At 32.2% G+C, this 18,340-nt stretch overlaps 1 protein-coding gene across 8 annotated transcripts in view; it reads right to left on the reverse strand.

The window, feature by feature from the left end:
* LOC135200811 (glutamate-gated chloride channel-like) overlaps positions 1–18,340 on the reverse strand; it is a 517,881-nt gene that overhangs the window by 47,634 nt on the left and 451,907 nt on the right. The gene's annotated exons all lie outside the window — the stretch shown is intronic.

Genomic DNA, 18,340 nt, shown 5'->3' on the forward strand with positions numbered 1-18,340 from the left:
ACTACCCTTTCTCTAGCCAAAGCCACAAGAGCAGAAAAAGCAGACGCGCGAAGAAAATCCCAAAGCTTGGAAGTAAATAGGAAAGATACAGCCACTGAGCCTTAGAGGGCGAAAGGCTAACAAACGTACAAACCTTACTTACGAATATAAGTGTTGGCACGCGAACATATGTGGCAGCATGCACACAAAATACACCCTATACACCAAGCGCCTGCCGTCAATGCACAGCCCTGGTGTAAAGGGGGCGTGCCCTAGAAAGGCAAGAGATGCCGACTAGTCAATTTCCTTCGCTCCAGATGCAACCACCTACCCTACACTCAGCTGGGTGAGATGTTATTCCCATCTATCGTTCTTTGGACATATCTTGTTCTTAGGGCCTGGTCTTGTGCCGCAATTAGCATTCCTTCTGTTTGCTTCTTGAGTTCTCCCCTCTGTAGTCATTGCCATGTTTCATCACTGGCCAGCTCCTTAGTCTCTCTCATGTACTGTCCGTGCATTGTAGCTATGCCATTCCTCTGTTCTGCTTGTCATTCTCCTGTCTCTATATATTTCTGGGTCTTCGTCTACGTTTATCAGTCCTTTGCCCCAGTGCTCTCTGCTCTCGATGTCGTCACAGTCCTCTATGCTAAGGAGCCCTCTCTCTCCTTTTCATTCGTGTTATGTAGAGTCTGTCTGTATTTGCTCTTGGGTGTAGTGCTTTGTGTGTTGTCACGTTTTTCCTAGTTTTTGGTCTATGCTGCGGAGTTCAGCCTACGTCCACTCCACTTCTGCGTTGTATATGATTACTGGTTCTGCCCATGTTTTTATGGCTTTATATTTCCTGTGTTGAGTTTAGACTTGAGTATCGCTTTAAGTCTCTACATATAGTATTTCCTGATCGTGTCCTTCATCTCTTGGTGTTTTATATCCTCTCCTTCTATTATTCCCGGGCATTTGTATCCTGTCTCATCTACGTGTTTGATGCTACGTCCATCTGGTAGTTTTATCTTCTTCAGTCCTTGTGACTTTGCCTTTTTGTATGTTGACCAAGGGACATTTTACTATTCCAACGTCTATCCTGATGTCTCCAGATACAATTCTTACAGTCTGGATTAAAGTATCTATTTCCTTGATGCTCTTACCATACAGCTTGATGTCGTCCGTGGACATCAGATGGTTAATTATGTTGCCTCCTTTCTTGAGTTGGTACCCGGCATCCATCTTCTGTAGTACTTTTGTCATGGGAATCATGGCTACTACGAAGAGCAGTGGGGACAGTGCAACACTTTGAAGGATCCCTCTCCTGATGTTAACCTCTCCTAGTATTATCCCAGAGTTTGTAAATACTGTATTCCAGTTGTGCATTGTATTTTTGAGGAAGCTGATGGTGTTTTTCCTTTGCCCCATATAATTTGAAGGATTCTGTTACCCAAGTGCGTATTATCATGTGAAAGGTTTTCTTGTAGTCAATCCATGGCGTGGCTTTCCTTCTCTTACTATTCTTCATTATCATTTTGCTGGTCTTTTGTGCCCCTACACCTCCTTCTGCAGGCCTTCTGTAGGCAGGGGATGGTGATAGTATCCTCTAGGTAGTTGTACCGCCTTTCACTGATGATACCTGTTAGTTACTTCCACATTATTATTATTATTATTCTGTCAGCCATGTGTGTGGTATCAAGTCGAAGGCTTTCTTGTAGTCATTGCGTGCCATGCTTAAGTTGGTTTTCCTTCCCTTACTATTCTGCATTACCATTTTGCCTATCAGGAGCTGGTCTTTTGTGCCCCTACACTTCCTTCTGCAGCCTTTCTGTAGGCAGGGGATGGTGATTGTATCCTCTAGGTAGTTGTACTGCCTTTCACTGATGATATATGTTAGTTACTTCCACATTATTATTATATTATTATTTTTTCATTTTGAATTCGTATTATCATTGTTTTATTAATCTCATTTATTTTTGGTTATATTGTAATTTTTATTGTTAATCTTATATCATTTTATTATTATTATTACTTTCACTTTTATGTTTATAATTTATATTTTTATTTTCAAAATTATTGCTATAATATTTTTTATATTTATTATTATTATTTTATATCTATTCTTATTTTCATTTCGAATCTTCACATTTTATTATTTATGTTATTTTATTATTTATTTTCATTACTTTTATTTATATCTATTATTTTATTTTTTATTTTTAATATCTTATTTCATTATTATTATTTAATTATTTATTTATTATTATTATTATTATTATTATTATTATTTTATTCTTGTATTATTATTATTATTATTTTGCATATGCATTATATTCATTTTCATTTTTATTATAATTTGATTTTTTTTTTAATTGTTCATATTTTCTATTATTTTATTTTTTATATATTACTGATATTATTTTTCGTTTTATGTTTATTATTATTATTTTGTTCTTTTCATTATTATTTTAATTTTAATTTGTATATTTACTATTGTTTTTACTATTACTCGAGCCTCGTACTGGTCGGACGTGTCCCATTGCTGCTCCCTTCGTTCCAACACTTTTCTGCCTGGTATGGATAGCCGCCACGTTGATGTTACTCTTGAGAGTATACGAGAGGAACAGCTATGTATTGACCGCCTTGTTGAGACTCTTTTAGAGTCTTCTTTTGTGGCACCTGGTGGAGATTCATCATTACCTACCAGAAGTGATTCAACTACGTCTTCCGCACGATCTCCAACCCCGGCGATCAGAGGTAGAGGTCGACAACCCAAGATTCGTGTGTCTCCTGCTTCCCCTCCCCAGTTCCCTTGCTAGACCCCTGGTGTCTCCCCTTAATAACCAGTCCTTAGAAAATATCATAAACTGCCTCAGGAAGTTGAACGATCAAAATAAAAAGCTGCTTAGTTTTGTGGAGACTGGTGCAAAGAAAGATAGTGATAATGAGGATGTAAATCATGGTGTTGTTGTTCCTGGTAGTGGAGATCATCACGTGACCCCATCGCAAAACGTCCAACTCAATAGTGTCTCGGAACGCCTAGAAAAAATTGAGCAGAATCTCAATTTGAATATCTTGATCTGCCGTGGTCCAGCTGTGAATGATCTGATAACAACGGCAACTGCTGGAACATCAACAAATTTCCAGAGTCTGAAAGGTGAAGTCTGTGTGCATGTTGATCTCTTCGGACGAGAAAAGAAATCCTTAAGGATCGAGTGTTCAAACGTATCGTCGAGGCTGTATTTGCTGAGGCAGGCTAAGCATCGGCGGCCTGCTGGTTTTTTCGTGTCGGAGTACTTGACGCCAGCTAACCACTCGTTGTTCTATAACCTTCGCCACCTTAGGAAACAATATCCAAATAAGATTAAGTCCATTTTTACCAGAGGAGGGAATATCTTCTACAGACTCAGTGACTCCGATCGTTTGTGCAGGGCAAAGAGTCTTGCTGATCTGGAAAATATTATCTGTCAGGAATCAGCAGCGGCTGCTGGCCCTGATTCGTCCTAGTTATGTCGCTTGAAGCTGATTTAGTTAATGGTAAATACCCTACATTTTTACCTGACATTGACAATTATTTACCTGTAGACTGCGAATATTATGATTTGCGTACTGTGCCAATTTCTGTGTCAGAACCATATTTTAATTTGCTTATGCTCAACATTCGTAGTTGTAAAAAGAATTTTAGTGTGTTTTTATCATATTTCTGTCATTTACTCACATATTTCTCTTGCATTGTCTTAGTTGAAACCTGGCTTACTAAAGATAAAGATGTTTATACAATTGCTGGTTTTTACAGTTATGACTCTTACCGTGATCACCTTGGTGGAGGTATCAAGATTTTTGTCAGGAATGGTATCCAAACCAGAATTATTAATGGGTATTCCTTCTTAAACCACTTGTTTGAAGTGCTGACTTTTGAGTTTATTATAAATTGTAAAAAAACTGATATGTTCTGCCACTTATCATCCACCCACATCTTCTCATGTCAAAAATAATGACTATGTTCTTTCATTTGCGTCCTTCTTAAGGAATGTTCTCAGCCTTCATATACCGGCTATTGTTTGTGGTGATTTTAATATGAACCTTTTTAATATGAATAAGTACGGTTATGTTGACTATTTTGTGAGTAGCATGTTTGAACTGGGTCTCTGCCCTCTTGTAACTATTCCAACTAAAATTAATCCGCAAAACCAAATCACTAGCTTTAGCCTGTTGGATCAGATTTGGATCTCACACGGCGACGGCGTGAGACATTCTTTTGTTATTCCCATTGATATAACTAACCATTCCCCTGTTGGGATATCTGTTACTAATTTCCCAACCATATGCCCATTAGCGTAGTTCATGATAAGAGACCTTTAAGCGAGAGAGGGAAGGTCACCTTTTCACTTTTACTAATGCTAATATAAATGGAAAATTGATCTTTTATTTCTCAAAAATATTTGAGCTTTATAAAAGAGCATTTCCTCTGATAAAATACACAGTAAAGATAAAAGAATCTGCTCCTTGGATGACCCCTAAGCTCAAGCAGTGTATCGCAAAGAAAGCAAAACCGTACAAGCTATACCTAGCAGGAAAAATCGTTAAGTTGCAGTATATATGGTACAGGAACAGATTAACCAACGTTTTACGTAGATCAAAACGTCTGTACTATATGAAGAAGTTTTATGCGGCAGGCAAAAATTCTCGTATGATCTGGTCTTGTCTGAATTCTGTTTTGGATAAGAGGAAGACGGTTACATTAGAGCGTACTGAGGTGTCTGACCGGGTATTAACTGGACGTGAATTAGCCAATTATGCAAATGAGTATTTTGTTACTGCTGCTGCTTCCCTGGTTGGTAGTTTGTCACAACCTCTGCCTTATACATTTTTATCGGCACCGATAATGTCCACCTGTTTTCTTTATCCTACCGATTCTTTTGAAGTTTTGGGTGTAATAAAGAGGTTAAAAAATAAGGGTAATAAGGTTATGGATATATCACCTCTAATTTTAAAGGAAAATGGACTTTTATTTTCACAACATTTTGCTGAGTTATATAACCTATCAATTGTTGTGCCACAATACCCAAATGCTTTAAAAAAGGCTAGGGTTACTCCGGTTCACAAGTTTGGATCCAGCACAAATTTGGACAATTATCGACCTATATCTGTCCTACCTACAGTGTCTAAGATATTTGAAAAACTTACACTCATAAGAATGGAAAGTTTCATCGATGTACATTCATTGCTTAGCCCATGTCAGTTTGGCTTCCGCCGCGGGAAAAGTACAACTCGTGCTATCATAAAGTTGTTTTCTACTCTACTCACGGCTTACCATCAGAAAATGTTTAGTGTGTGTTTCCTTTTAGATTTAAGAAAAGCTTTTGACACTGTATCACATAGTATCCTACTACAGAAACTGGCTCATTACGGATTTAGAGGCCAGTGTCATGAATATTTGAAATCTTATCAGAACAGATGTATGTATTTTTAAATAGCCTATGCTCTGATTCTAAACTTGTTACTTGCGGAGTTCCGCAGGGTTCTATTCTTGGCCCATTGTGTTTTAATTTATTTATCAATGATTTACCATTGGCAGTTGGAGTTGAGACTGTGTTATTTGCTGATGACGCAGCCTTTGTTGTCACGTCATGCTTTAGACGGATTATTTAATAACATCAAAAAGCTCTTCTCAGACTTGGAGAAATATCTAAAAGCCAATATGCTCTTGCCAAACTCCAAAATGAGTAAGTTAATGTTTTTTTCCTCGCGCCCGGCACATAATTTACCAGACATATTCTTCGCAGGAGAAGCCATAGAGTGGGTGAATGAATTTAAATACTTAGGACTAACAATAACAAGAACTTTGTCCTTTGCTAAACATATTAACAATGTAACCCTAAACATCAGCCGAGTAACAGGAACTCTAGTTGGCATACATGATGTTGTCCCTACTCGTGTGCTTGTAAATCTGTAATATGCTCTTGCCCTTCCATACTTGAACAACCATTTGATAGTTTGGGGTTTGGCAGGCCTCACCAGACTCAATTCCTGTGTCAATAATTTGCTGAGAACTATCTTGGGAGTTAAATGGGTTGATAATGTTCCCCTGTTGGGAATTGTGTAAATGTACGATAATTTGAAGCTGTTGAGGCTGAGGAGTCTTGATAAATACAATCTCTAAGTTAAAAAAAAAAAAAAAAAAAAAAGAATTTTTACTGAGTGGGAAGTATACTAAGATGTACGATATTTTACTTCGTCCATATCTCCAAATACACTCATATGAAACAAGAGGAAATATGTTTCGCCATCCTCATTTGGTTTGTGAGGTGGAGAGAAGATTTTTACCACACCAAATGATATTGCTGTACGATAGTCTACTACCTACCTTATTTGAGGGCTCTCTTTGGTATTCGTTACGTTCATACAAGTCATCATTAATGAGCGAACAATAGTTGTCTTTTATAGAATGGTAGAATAATAACTTTTTAACTTGGTTGTTTAAGTGTCTCTGGTCTAGTGTTTTAGTTAAGCTCTACAATAGTTGATTAAATTCTCATTCCATTGTTTTATATGCTGTAATTTTGTCGAATCTGTGCTATTGCATGGATTCCATTGTTTTTTAAATATTGTCTAACTTTATGTATTGGTGTGTGTGTTTTTGTCTTGTTTTCGTTGTTTTAAATATTGTCTGAGTTTGTATGTATTAATGTCTGTGCTTTGTGTGGATTTGATCTGTATTGACGTTTTTATGTAGCTTGCCATATACGCTACTACAGCTTCGGCGACCTTACTAGAACTGTGTGGAGAATTGTATTAATATGACATAATAAAAACTAAACTAAACTAAACTAAACTATTGTTTTTACCTTTGTTTTTTTCATAGTCTTTTTCTATTTTAATCATTTATATTTTCCTTATTATTATTTCATTATTTTTACTTTTATATTTATTAATTTTATTTTTGTTTTGATTTTTTGATTTTCGATTCATTGCTTTTATTTTAAATATTATTATTCTATTTTATTAATTTCATTATTATCTTTATTATTTCATCATTGTTATTCTATTTTTTATTTAATTTTACTATTTTATTCCTTTTTGTTTTTAAAATTTTTTTTTTTTGCATTTTTAATGTTATAATTTATATATTTTTATTTTTATTTTCTTATTTATTTATTATATTATTTTTCAGTATATTTATTTTCATTTAAATTACTTTTTTATTTTTATTAAGTTTTCGTTTTTATTGTTTTTATTTTATTTCTTTTTTTATTATTTTCGTTTTTATTTGTAGATTATTATATTAGTATTGTTGTTTATTTTTATTTTGGTATTTTTATTTTCTCAATTATCACTACATGATATTTTACGATTTTTTTCTATTTTCATTATTTTTAAAACATTATTTTTTATTTTATTTATTATTATTATTATTATTATTATATTATTATTATTATTATTATTATTATGAATTATATTGTTAATAATATTATTTTTTATTTTGAAAAACAATAATATATTATATTATCATTTTGTTTATATCTTTTATTTCTATTATTATTTTATTATAGTATTATTATTTTGACTTTTATTTTTTATTTTAATTTTAATTTTTACAACTATTACTATCATTTTATTTTATTTTTAGTATTATTATTGTTATATATGTTCTTATTTCTATTTTGAAGTTTTGTTATTTATTAATAATAATGATATCTTTTATTGTTATTTTTTATCATTTTTATTTTATTTTTATCTTTATTATAGTTATTTTATATACTTATTAATAATATTTTATTATTATTATTATGTTAGGAATAAAGCAGAAGTCTGTAAATAATTATGTAGGGAAAATTAGATAGGGAAATCTACTAATAGAGTTATGGTAGATGAAGGCGAAAGGAAGGTAGAAAGTGTGGTAGGAACAGATTGCAGTCATAGCTATTTGAAAATAAGACCAAACACACTAGCAAATTCGCCAAAACACAATAGTGATGAGAACAGTGGAAAATCTGAACTTTGACACCTCCAGTGGGTGGTTACTGTAGATTAGAACAACCAATAAGATTTATGTAGGGGTGGCACTGGAAGTTAGAAAAGCCACTCAAGAAGAAGTAGTGGTGTATCCTAGTAGAAATTAGGGAGGAGCCCAAATTGGAAGATAGGTTCAGACTTCACTTGAAATCTCGGAGAAGATCAGTTACGAACTAAGGACTGGACGAAAAGGTTGTGTCGGTGGAATCTCTGTACCCTGTGAATTTTGTGTAGTGTACTGACAGTGAATTGTGTGTGTTATAATAATAAGTAAGATAAACAACGTGGTGTTTACTTGCCCAGAGTCCCATCACAAGTATCCATGCAAATACTCCTGAGAGACTGGATAAATGAAAGGAATTTAATTAATCTGATTTCAGAATCTGTAAGACGTCCATACCAAGTAATCTACAATATAACAATAAGTTCCCAAGAAAAGAAAAACTCAACAACAAGCAAAAATAGATGAAGAGTATCCCATATAACTATAAACAAGAACACAAATACAAACCAAGGTTACCAAACAAGGACTGACTAATATAAAGAAAAGAGAACAGAGAATAAAAAGAACATATACAACAATATTTATTTGTAATTTTTTTATATATTATTTAGTTTTAAGTTTATTAATATTTTTTTCAATCTTAATTTTATTTTTTATTTTAAATTTTATATCAATTTATTTTTTATTAATATTATTGTTATATTATTTTTTTATTTTATTTATTTCTTTTACCGTTTTTATTTCTTTTTTATCATTCTTATTTTACGTATTATTATTTCATTAGTTTTACTTTATTTTTATTAATTTTAATTTTATATTTATTTTTTATCATTGTAGTTTTATTATCATTGCTATTTTATTATTTTTATTTTTTATATTATTGTTTTATTCACAAAATTAGTACTATTATTTCCTCTCTTTTGTTTGTATTATTATCTTCTTTTTTATTTTTCATTTTTCATATTGTTATTTATTTGTATTTTGAAATTTTATTATCATTATTCTACTAATTGTATTTATAGTTTTATTTTTTGTTTATTTTTATTATTTTTTATTATTAATATTTCTCTAAAAATTTTCAAATTTTATTTTTTATTTTATATTTATTATTTGTCTTTTGAAATTTTTATTAATATTTATTTTAGTAATTGCATTTAATTTTTATATTTTTTTAATTTCTAATATCAATCATTTTATCATTTTTTATATCTATTTTAATTATTTCTATTTGTTGAATATTATTTTTCCATTATTTTAACTTTATTTATTATTATTATTTTTATTTTTATAATTTTATTTCATTTTTATTGTTTTAATTTTCGTTATAAAAATATTTTATTATTTTGTATTTATTCTGGTTGTAAGCCATCTTTAAACATGTTTTAACTAAATATTATTGTTGCCTCAGCTGCATTAATTTCATATAGGTCTATTTTCCTAATTATGGTTTTCTCATTGTTGCTTAAACTGGTGAGCAACGCAGCGAAGGTTAGCATGTCTCAATTGGGTAATTATGATAATAAATTTTTAATGATTCATAGATACTAGAAACTGTAGTTAAACACTCGTTGTATAACCCGCAGAGTTTCTCAATGGTAAAGTTAGAAGTCTAGGTTCTGACAATTTCCTTGGTAAGGGCAGCGACGTTTTTTCTGGGACTTCAGACATTCTGTCATGAGGAGGTAGGTGACGGACTGAAGCAGGAGGAGAGTCCGTGTTCTTCTGTACTGGCAGTGCATGAGAAGCCATCCTTTCCGACTTCTCAAAGTTCGATCGTCTCACACTGAACCATACTGAAGGCATCAAAAGGGACGCCGACCTGGTTATCAGTACCATGAAGGCGGCAACTAACGCAGTCCAGCTTCCGCCTATCCAAGGGCTTTCAACCTTGATTATCTCTACCTTAACGTGAAAAACCATAAGAAAAGCAACCCTCTCCGCCAGATTATTAGCTAGGCGCCCGTCCCGACTTACGCTCTGGCCAAGCCCCTCATTCAAATTTTGACTCCCTACGTCCCGAGCCGCTATAGCCTGATTTCATTGGTGAAGTTGATTGGAGAAATTCGCGACTCCCCGGCACTTGCATCATAGCGACCCTCGACGTAGAATCCCTCTTCACCAACGTGCCTGTCGACGAGACCATCGACATTATCTTGGATCTCGTCTACCAGGACCAGTCGACAGCGCCACACAATAGCCCAGGAGCCTTTTTGTGTACTTTGCTGGACATCTGTACAGATGTTCCGACAGAAAGATGGCCAACGTAGAACATCAATGCATATGCTCCGCCCGAAGATGACCTGGGAAGCACTTTGGACTATAATGCATATTGCGTAGAGAATCTCCTATCACGCCCAAAAAGGGGCCATCAAGAATCACGCCCTCACCGCCCACCAAGACACAATCTCCCGCGATTGCATTATCCACAACACTAAGATAATAGGGAGAGCACTCGACCCTCGCCGCCTACGCCTTCTGGAGGCGTTACTCATTCAGGAGCAAAATCCCTCCATGAATACGACGCAGGAGGCCTCTTTGCTCCCGACCTGCATACAAAGAAACGCACCAGTACCAGCAACCAACACCATATCGTCGCCCGAAAACGCACAAATTCAAGAAAATACCACGGGAGACAATTTTAACACTATGAATAATACCTTCAATAATTATTTGAATTTTTATCATCATTACTTTCATTTTATTTTATTTTTTAAATTTATTATTATAACTTTTATTTTTATTATTTTACTATTATTTTTATTATTAATAAGGATAGTTTGCTTGTTTCTAACAGTTTCAATCGTGAAAGGAAGTGTAGGGGCACAAAAGAGCCAGCTCCTGATAAGAAAATGGTAATAAAGAATAGTAAGAGAAGGAAAACCAACCTAAGCATGGCATAGATCAACTACAAGAAAGCCTTCGACATAATACCACAAACTTGGCTAATAGAATCCTTGAACATATATGGGGCAGAAGAAAGCACCATCAGCTTACTCAAAAATATAATGGGCAACTGGAATACAGTGTTTACAAGCTCTGGGACAAGACTAGGAGAGGTTAACATCAGGATAGGATTGTTTCGAGGTGACTTCACTGTCCCCACTACTCTTTGTAGTAGCCATGATTCCCATGACAAGAGTACTACAAAGACGGACCCAAGCACGACTTCAGCGAGAGTTTTCTACGACTTGTCAAAGGTGCATGGGCACACCGCTTCCTGATCGAGTATTGCCCTAAAAAAGCAGCTGCGGTTATTGGCCATATTTTTGTTGCACCTCCCAGAGTCGCTACCTGCCTACCATGTCCGAGCTTTCTATGACACTGGTGCGCAGATATCCATCATTCGAGAGGATGAGATTCCCTACGGAACTCGGGTTGACAGGCACCAATTCGTCACAAAGGAAAGCTTCAACCACGTTAAAGATTTCTGGCCTACTGTCTGGTCGAGAGTCACTCGACCTCACCGCTCTAAGGTATGTACTATGGAGGTTTATACCATCCTGCTAGAATAAGGCTTGAAGCCTCCTCCTACCTTTTCACAGTCCCAGGGCAGCGCCCGCCCTTCCTTATATGCCTCCAGAGCAATCCTACAGTCCTCCAAGAATCAAGGTATCTACAGAGATAGGTAGCGTCATCCCAACTCAATATCCCAGAAGCATTCAAGTCTACTTTGCTGGACATCTATACAAGTGGTTGCATCTGGAGCGAAGGAAATCGGCTTATCGAGATCTCTTGCCTGCCTAGGCAAACGCCCCCTTTACACTTGGGCGGCTATGCGATGAAGGCAGGCTTGTAGTAGTTGTAATTCAATTGGAATGTTATTCACTACACATTCTTAAGGTAAGTTAAATTATAATTCTTCAAATAAATATCTGATTAATATTAATTGTAGTTGTAATTGAAATACACTAAACGAATGATGACGTCATTGCTACAGATATGACGTCACATACCCATATATTTCTTGGAAATTAAAAAAAAATCTTAACATTTTTCCTTATGTTTTTACTGATTTATGGTGGCACCAGACACCCCCCCCCCCCCCCCCCGTAATTTAGCTATGTAAAATGTCAACATAGTTAAAAAGACAGCCTTCCCTGTTTTGAGAACTGAAATATGACGAGCAGAGAATAAATGGGGATGGAGCTTAGCGACAGAAAACGATCGAGCAAATATTCACGGGGAGTGTGGTATCAATACACAGAAGGTGATATGTGCCAATAGACCGTTGACTGACAACATTAAGAAGAAAGTATCACTCACTGATGTCGCAATACCATGGGACATCAGCGTAGAAGGGAAGATTGAAAAGCATCAGGAGAGAGAGAGAGAGAGAGAGAGAGAGAGAGAGAGAGAGAGGGGGGAGAGAGAGAGAGAGAGAGAATAACTTTGATATCATAGTATATCTATAAGACTGATATATAAAATGTACACTGATCTTGACCCTGCAATGGTAAAATGATCTCCATAGACACAATACTAGCCTGTTTAAATAGTACCAATGTATAGTCAGGACCCAGACCTGAATAATAATTGACCCATATACAACGAATGTTTAACTACAGCCTCTGGCATCTTTGAATAAAATTAAAATTAACTTTCATAATTACTTATTTTAGACATGCCAACCTTCTCATAATTGTTGAGAAAAGCATAATTACGAAAAATATATCTACATAATAGTACTGCAGCTGAGGCAGCAATGACTTTTAATTTCACATGTTTAAAAGATGTTTTACTTTAAGAATAGTGTAAAATATAATGTAATAATATCAATGTAAATTAAAATGAAAAAAATAAACATAAACATGATAATAAAATAAATAATAAATAAAAATACATGAATAAAAAAAAATAAAAAAAAATAAATAAATAACAATAAATGAATAAATAAAACAAAAATAAATATACATAAATAAATAAATAAATTAAATAAATCATATAAATGAAAAAAATAAATAAATAAATAAATAACATAAATAAATATACATAAATAAAAATAAATAAATAAATAAAAATAAATAAAATAAATAAATAATAAAGAAATAATATTAAATAAAAATTAATGAATACATAAATAAAAAAAAAAAAATAAATAAATGATTAAAAATGAATAAATGAATAAATAAAAAAATAACTAAAAATATATAAATAAATATATAAAATAAATAAATAAACATATATAAATAAATAAAAATAAAAAAATAAAAATAAATTTAAAAAATAAGTAAATAAAAATACATAAGTAAATAAATAAATCGAAATAAAATCAATACATTAATAATGATAAATATATAAAATATAGTATATAAATAAAAAGAAAAATAAAAATAATAATAAAAGTAAACAAAAAATAAATGAATAAATAAAATAACTAAATTAATAAAAACACACAAAGTAAATAAATAAATCGAAATAAATGAACATTAACATTAACTATATCTATCAATATATATAAATATAAATAAATATAAATAAAACAAATAAATGAATAAATACATAAAAATCAATAAATTAATAAAATGAATAATTATACAAAAATAAAAAATTAATAAATAAATGAATAAAGATAAATAAATGATTAAATTTAATAAACCAAAATCAATAACTAAAAATAGAAAATAAATAAAATAAAAAATAAATTATGCAAAATGAGTAAAAATTGAATAAATAAATAAATAAATAACATAAATAAATAAATAAATATGAATAAATAAATATAATACAAATTAAAATAAAACAATAACTAATAACTAGGATAAATATGAAAATAAAAATAAAGAATAATTAGAACAATAAAATAATAATAATAATAAACAGAAAACTAAGAATAATGTCAATAAAAATTTAAAATAAAGTACAGTAAAAAAAATTAACGATAATATAAATAAAAATAAAATACAATAAAATAATTACATAAAGTATATAAACAAAAAAACAATAATAGAAATAAATATAATTCACACAAAAAACAAAAATAATAAAAAATTAATAATAATGAAAATAAAATAACAATATTACTATTAATTAAAAATAAGTAAGAGAAATAAAGATAAAATACTAATATAATTAAAATAAAATATTAAAAATAAAGACAAATAAAAATGAAAAATAAAATATAAATGAATTTATAAAATATAAATAACAAACATTTTAAATAAAAATAATAGGAATAGATATAAAAGTAATAAAAATAAAAATAGTAAAAATATTAGTAATAACTTTGTTAATATAAATTAAATTATAAACATAAATAAAAATAATAAAAATAAAATAAAAATATAAATAAAATTAAAATTAATAATAACATAAATTGAAAATAATAATGATAATAATAATAATAATTATATTTTATTGAAATTAACGGCAGAATTCAATGAACTGATTTTATAAAAAATTCTTTCAATTCTCCTTGTGATTTTGTATTTCTTGCACGCTGGTGTTACAGAGCAACGGTGTAGCGATGGCATCCCCCGTCGGGGTCCTGTTTGCGAACTTTTTATATGGGCATAGTGGAGGAGCTTGTCTTTGGGAGCACCAAGAAGCCTTCTATACACAACGATGGAGGAGATCGAGGAGATACGACAAGCCTTCCCTACCCACAGCTGTCTATGTTTTACCATTGAACATAGCGTGATGGCCGTCTTCCCTTCCTGGACGTCCTTGTTTTGAACAGAAGGAGGCGCGTTCGCCAAAAGGTCTACACGAAACCTACAAACTAGGGAATGTGTCTAAAGGCCAGAATGAATGTCCTCAAGGATATAAGGACACCTACCATTAGCGCCTACGTCAGGAGAGCTCTCACCCATAGCTCGACATGGACAGACACCATAAAGAAGGATGGAACGCGCAGCCCAGGTCCTAGTAAACTTCGGACACACCACCACAGCATCCAGGAACGTCATTAGGAGGGAGTGTGGAGAAATGGTACCTACAGGAACCCACCCAGACCCCCAGCAGATGACGTCAATGCGCCCTCTCCAAAGAGGGGGGTATCTCCCTGTCACGCGCAGGAAGGAACGATATTCAATCATGCAAGACTGCACATGATAAAAGAATCCGCCGATGCCACATCGTCGGTAACTTCGAGTTATTGACCAAGCACCCGATCTATAAAAAAACCAGAAAAGCAAAAAAAGAAAAAAAAACGTAAGAAATACCGGATCGACACCGGCCTGTTCCCAACCTACGCGACACCTAAATACCTGTTGTTGACCCCCATCCTGTCCCTGATACCCCGTCGCCTTTTGTATAAAATAAATTCTGAGAATTCTATTAATATTATTTTTAATAAAATAAAAATAGTATTGATATAATTTATTATTATTATTATTATTATTAATTATATTGTTAATAATATATTATTTTGAACTAATAGTATTATACTATCATTTTATTTATCTCTTTTATCTCTATTATTACTTTATTATAGTATTATTATTTTGACTTTTATTTTTTTATTTTAATTTTATTTTTACAACTATTACTATCATTTTATTTTATTTTATTTTTATTATTATTGTTATATATGTTCTTATTTCTATTTTGAAGTTTTGTTATTTATTATAATAATGATATCTTTTATTTTTTTTATTATTTTATTTTATTTTTTATCTTATTATATTAATTTTATACTTATTAATAATATTTTATTATTATTATTATTATGTTAGGAATAAAGCAGGAAGTCTGTATATTATGTAGGGAAAATTAGATAGGGAAATCTACTAAAAGAGTTATGGTAGATGAAGGCGAAAGAAGGTAGAAAGTGTGGTAAGAACAGATTGCAGTCATAGCTATTTGAAAATAAGACCAAACACTAGCAAATTCGCCAAAACACAATAGTGATAAGAACAGTGGAAAATCTGAACTTTGACACCTCAGTGGGTTGTTACTGTAGATTAGAACAACCAATAAGATTCATATAAGGGTGGCACTGAAGTTAGAAAAGCCACTCAGAAGAAGATAGGTTCAGACTTCACTTGAAATCTCAGAGAAGAGCAGTTAGGAACTAAGGACTGACGAAAGGTTGTGTCGGTGGTGGAATCTCTGTTACCCTGTGAATTTTGTGTAGTGTACTGACAGTGAATTGTGTGTGTTATAATAATAAGTAAGATAAAAACGTGGTGCTTACTTGCCCAGAGTCCCATCAAGGTTATCCATGCAAATACTCCTTGAGAGACTGGATAAATGAAATGAATTAATTAATCTGATTTCAGAATCTGTAAGACGTCCATACCAAAGTAATCTACAATATACAATAATTCCCAAGAAAAGAAAAACTCAACAACAAGCAAAAAATAGATGAGAGTATCCCATATAACTATAAACAAGAACACAAATACAAACCAAGGCTACCAAACAAAGGACTGACTAATAATAAAGAAAAGAGAACAGAGAATAAAAAGAACATATACAACAATATTTATTTGTAATTTTTTTATATATTATTTTTAGTTTTAAGTTTATTAATGTTTTTTTCAATCTTAATTTTATTTTTTATTTTAAATTTATATCCAATTTTTATTTTTTATATAATTTATTGTATATTATTATTTTATTTATTTCTTTTACCGTTTTTTATTTTTATTTTTTTATCATTCTTATTCTACTTATTATTATTTCACTAGTTTACTTTATTTTTTTTTTTATTAATTTTTTTTAATTTATTTATTTTTTATCATTGTAGTTTTTTATATCATTGCTATTTTATTATTTTTGTTTTTTATTTTTTATATTCTTTTTATTCACAAAATTAGTACTATTATTTCCTCTCTTTTGTTTGTATTATTATTCTTATTTTATATTTATTATTTGTATTTTGAAATTTTATTATCATTATTCTACTAATTGTATTTATAGTTTTATTTGTTATTTTTATTTTTTATTTTTATTATTATATTTCTCTAAATTTTCAAATTTTGGTTTTTATTTTATTTTTATTTATTATTTGTCTTTGAAATTTTATTAATATTATTTTAGTAATTGCATTTAATTTTTATGTTTAATTTCTAATATCATCATTTTATCATTTTTTTATATCTTTTTAATTATTTATTTTCTATTTGTTTGAATATTATTTTTCATTATTTTTTTTTACTTTATTTTATTAATTATTATTTTATATTTTATAATTTTTATATTTTTGTTTTTAATTTTCGTTATAAATATTTTATTATTTTTGTATTTTATCTGGTTGTAAGCCATCTTTTAAACATGTTTTGTACTAAAATATTATGTTGCTCAGCTGCATTAATTTCATATAGGTCTATTTTCCTAATTATGGTTTTCTCATTGTTGCTTAAACTGGTGAGCAACGCAGCGAAGGTTAGCATGTCTCAATTAGGTAATTATGATAATAAATTTTAATTGTATTCATAGATACTAGAAACTGTAGTTAAACACTCGTTGTATAACCCGCAGAGTTTCTCAAGGGTAAAGTTAGAAGTCTAGGTTCTGACAATTTCCTTGGTAGGGCAGCGACGTTTTTTTCTGGGACTTCAGACATTCTGTCATGAGGAGGTAGGTGACGGACTGAAGCAGGAGGGAGAGTCCGGTGTTCTTCTGTACTGGCAGTGCATGAGAACCGCCATCCTTTCCGACTTCTCAAAGTTCGATCGTCTCACACTGAACCATACTGAAGGCATCAAAAGGGACGCCGACCTGGTTATCAGTACCATGAAGGCGGCAACTAACGCAGTCCAGCTTCCGCCTATCCAAGGGGCTTTCAACCTTGATTATCTCTACCTTAACGTGAAAAACCATAAGAAAAGCAACCCTCTCCGCCAGATTATTAGCTAGGCGCCCGTCCCACTTACGCTCTGGCCAGCCCCTCATTCAAATTTTGACTCCCTACGTCCCCGAGCCGCTATAGCCTGATTTCATTGGTGAAGTTGATTGGAGAAATTCGCGACTCCCCGGCACTTGCATCATAGCGACCCTCGGACGTAGAATCCCTCTTCACCAACAAAAGTGCCTCGACGAGACCATCGACATTATCTTGGATCTCGTCTACCAGGACCAGTCGACAGCGCCACACAATAGCCCAGGAGCCTTTTTGTGTACTTTGCTGGACATCTGTACAGATGTTCCGACAGAAAGATGGCCAACGTAGAACATCAATGCATATTGGCTCCGCCGAAGATGACCTGGGAAGCACTTTGGACTATATGCATATTGGCGTAGAGAATCTCCTATCACGCCCAAAAAAGGGGCCATCAAGAATCACGCCCTCACCGCCCCACCAAAAGACCCAACCCAATCTCCCGCGATTGCATTATCCACACAACCACTAAGATAATAGGGAGAGCACTCGACCCTCGCCGCCTACGCCTTCTGGAGGCGTTACTCATTCAGGCGCAA

The sequence above is a fragment of the Macrobrachium nipponense genome, chromosome 27 (assembly GCF_015104395.2).
Source record: "Macrobrachium nipponense isolate FS-2020 chromosome 27, ASM1510439v2, whole genome shotgun sequence".
Lineage (NCBI taxonomy): Eukaryota > Metazoa > Arthropoda > Malacostraca > Decapoda > Palaemonidae > Macrobrachium > Macrobrachium nipponense.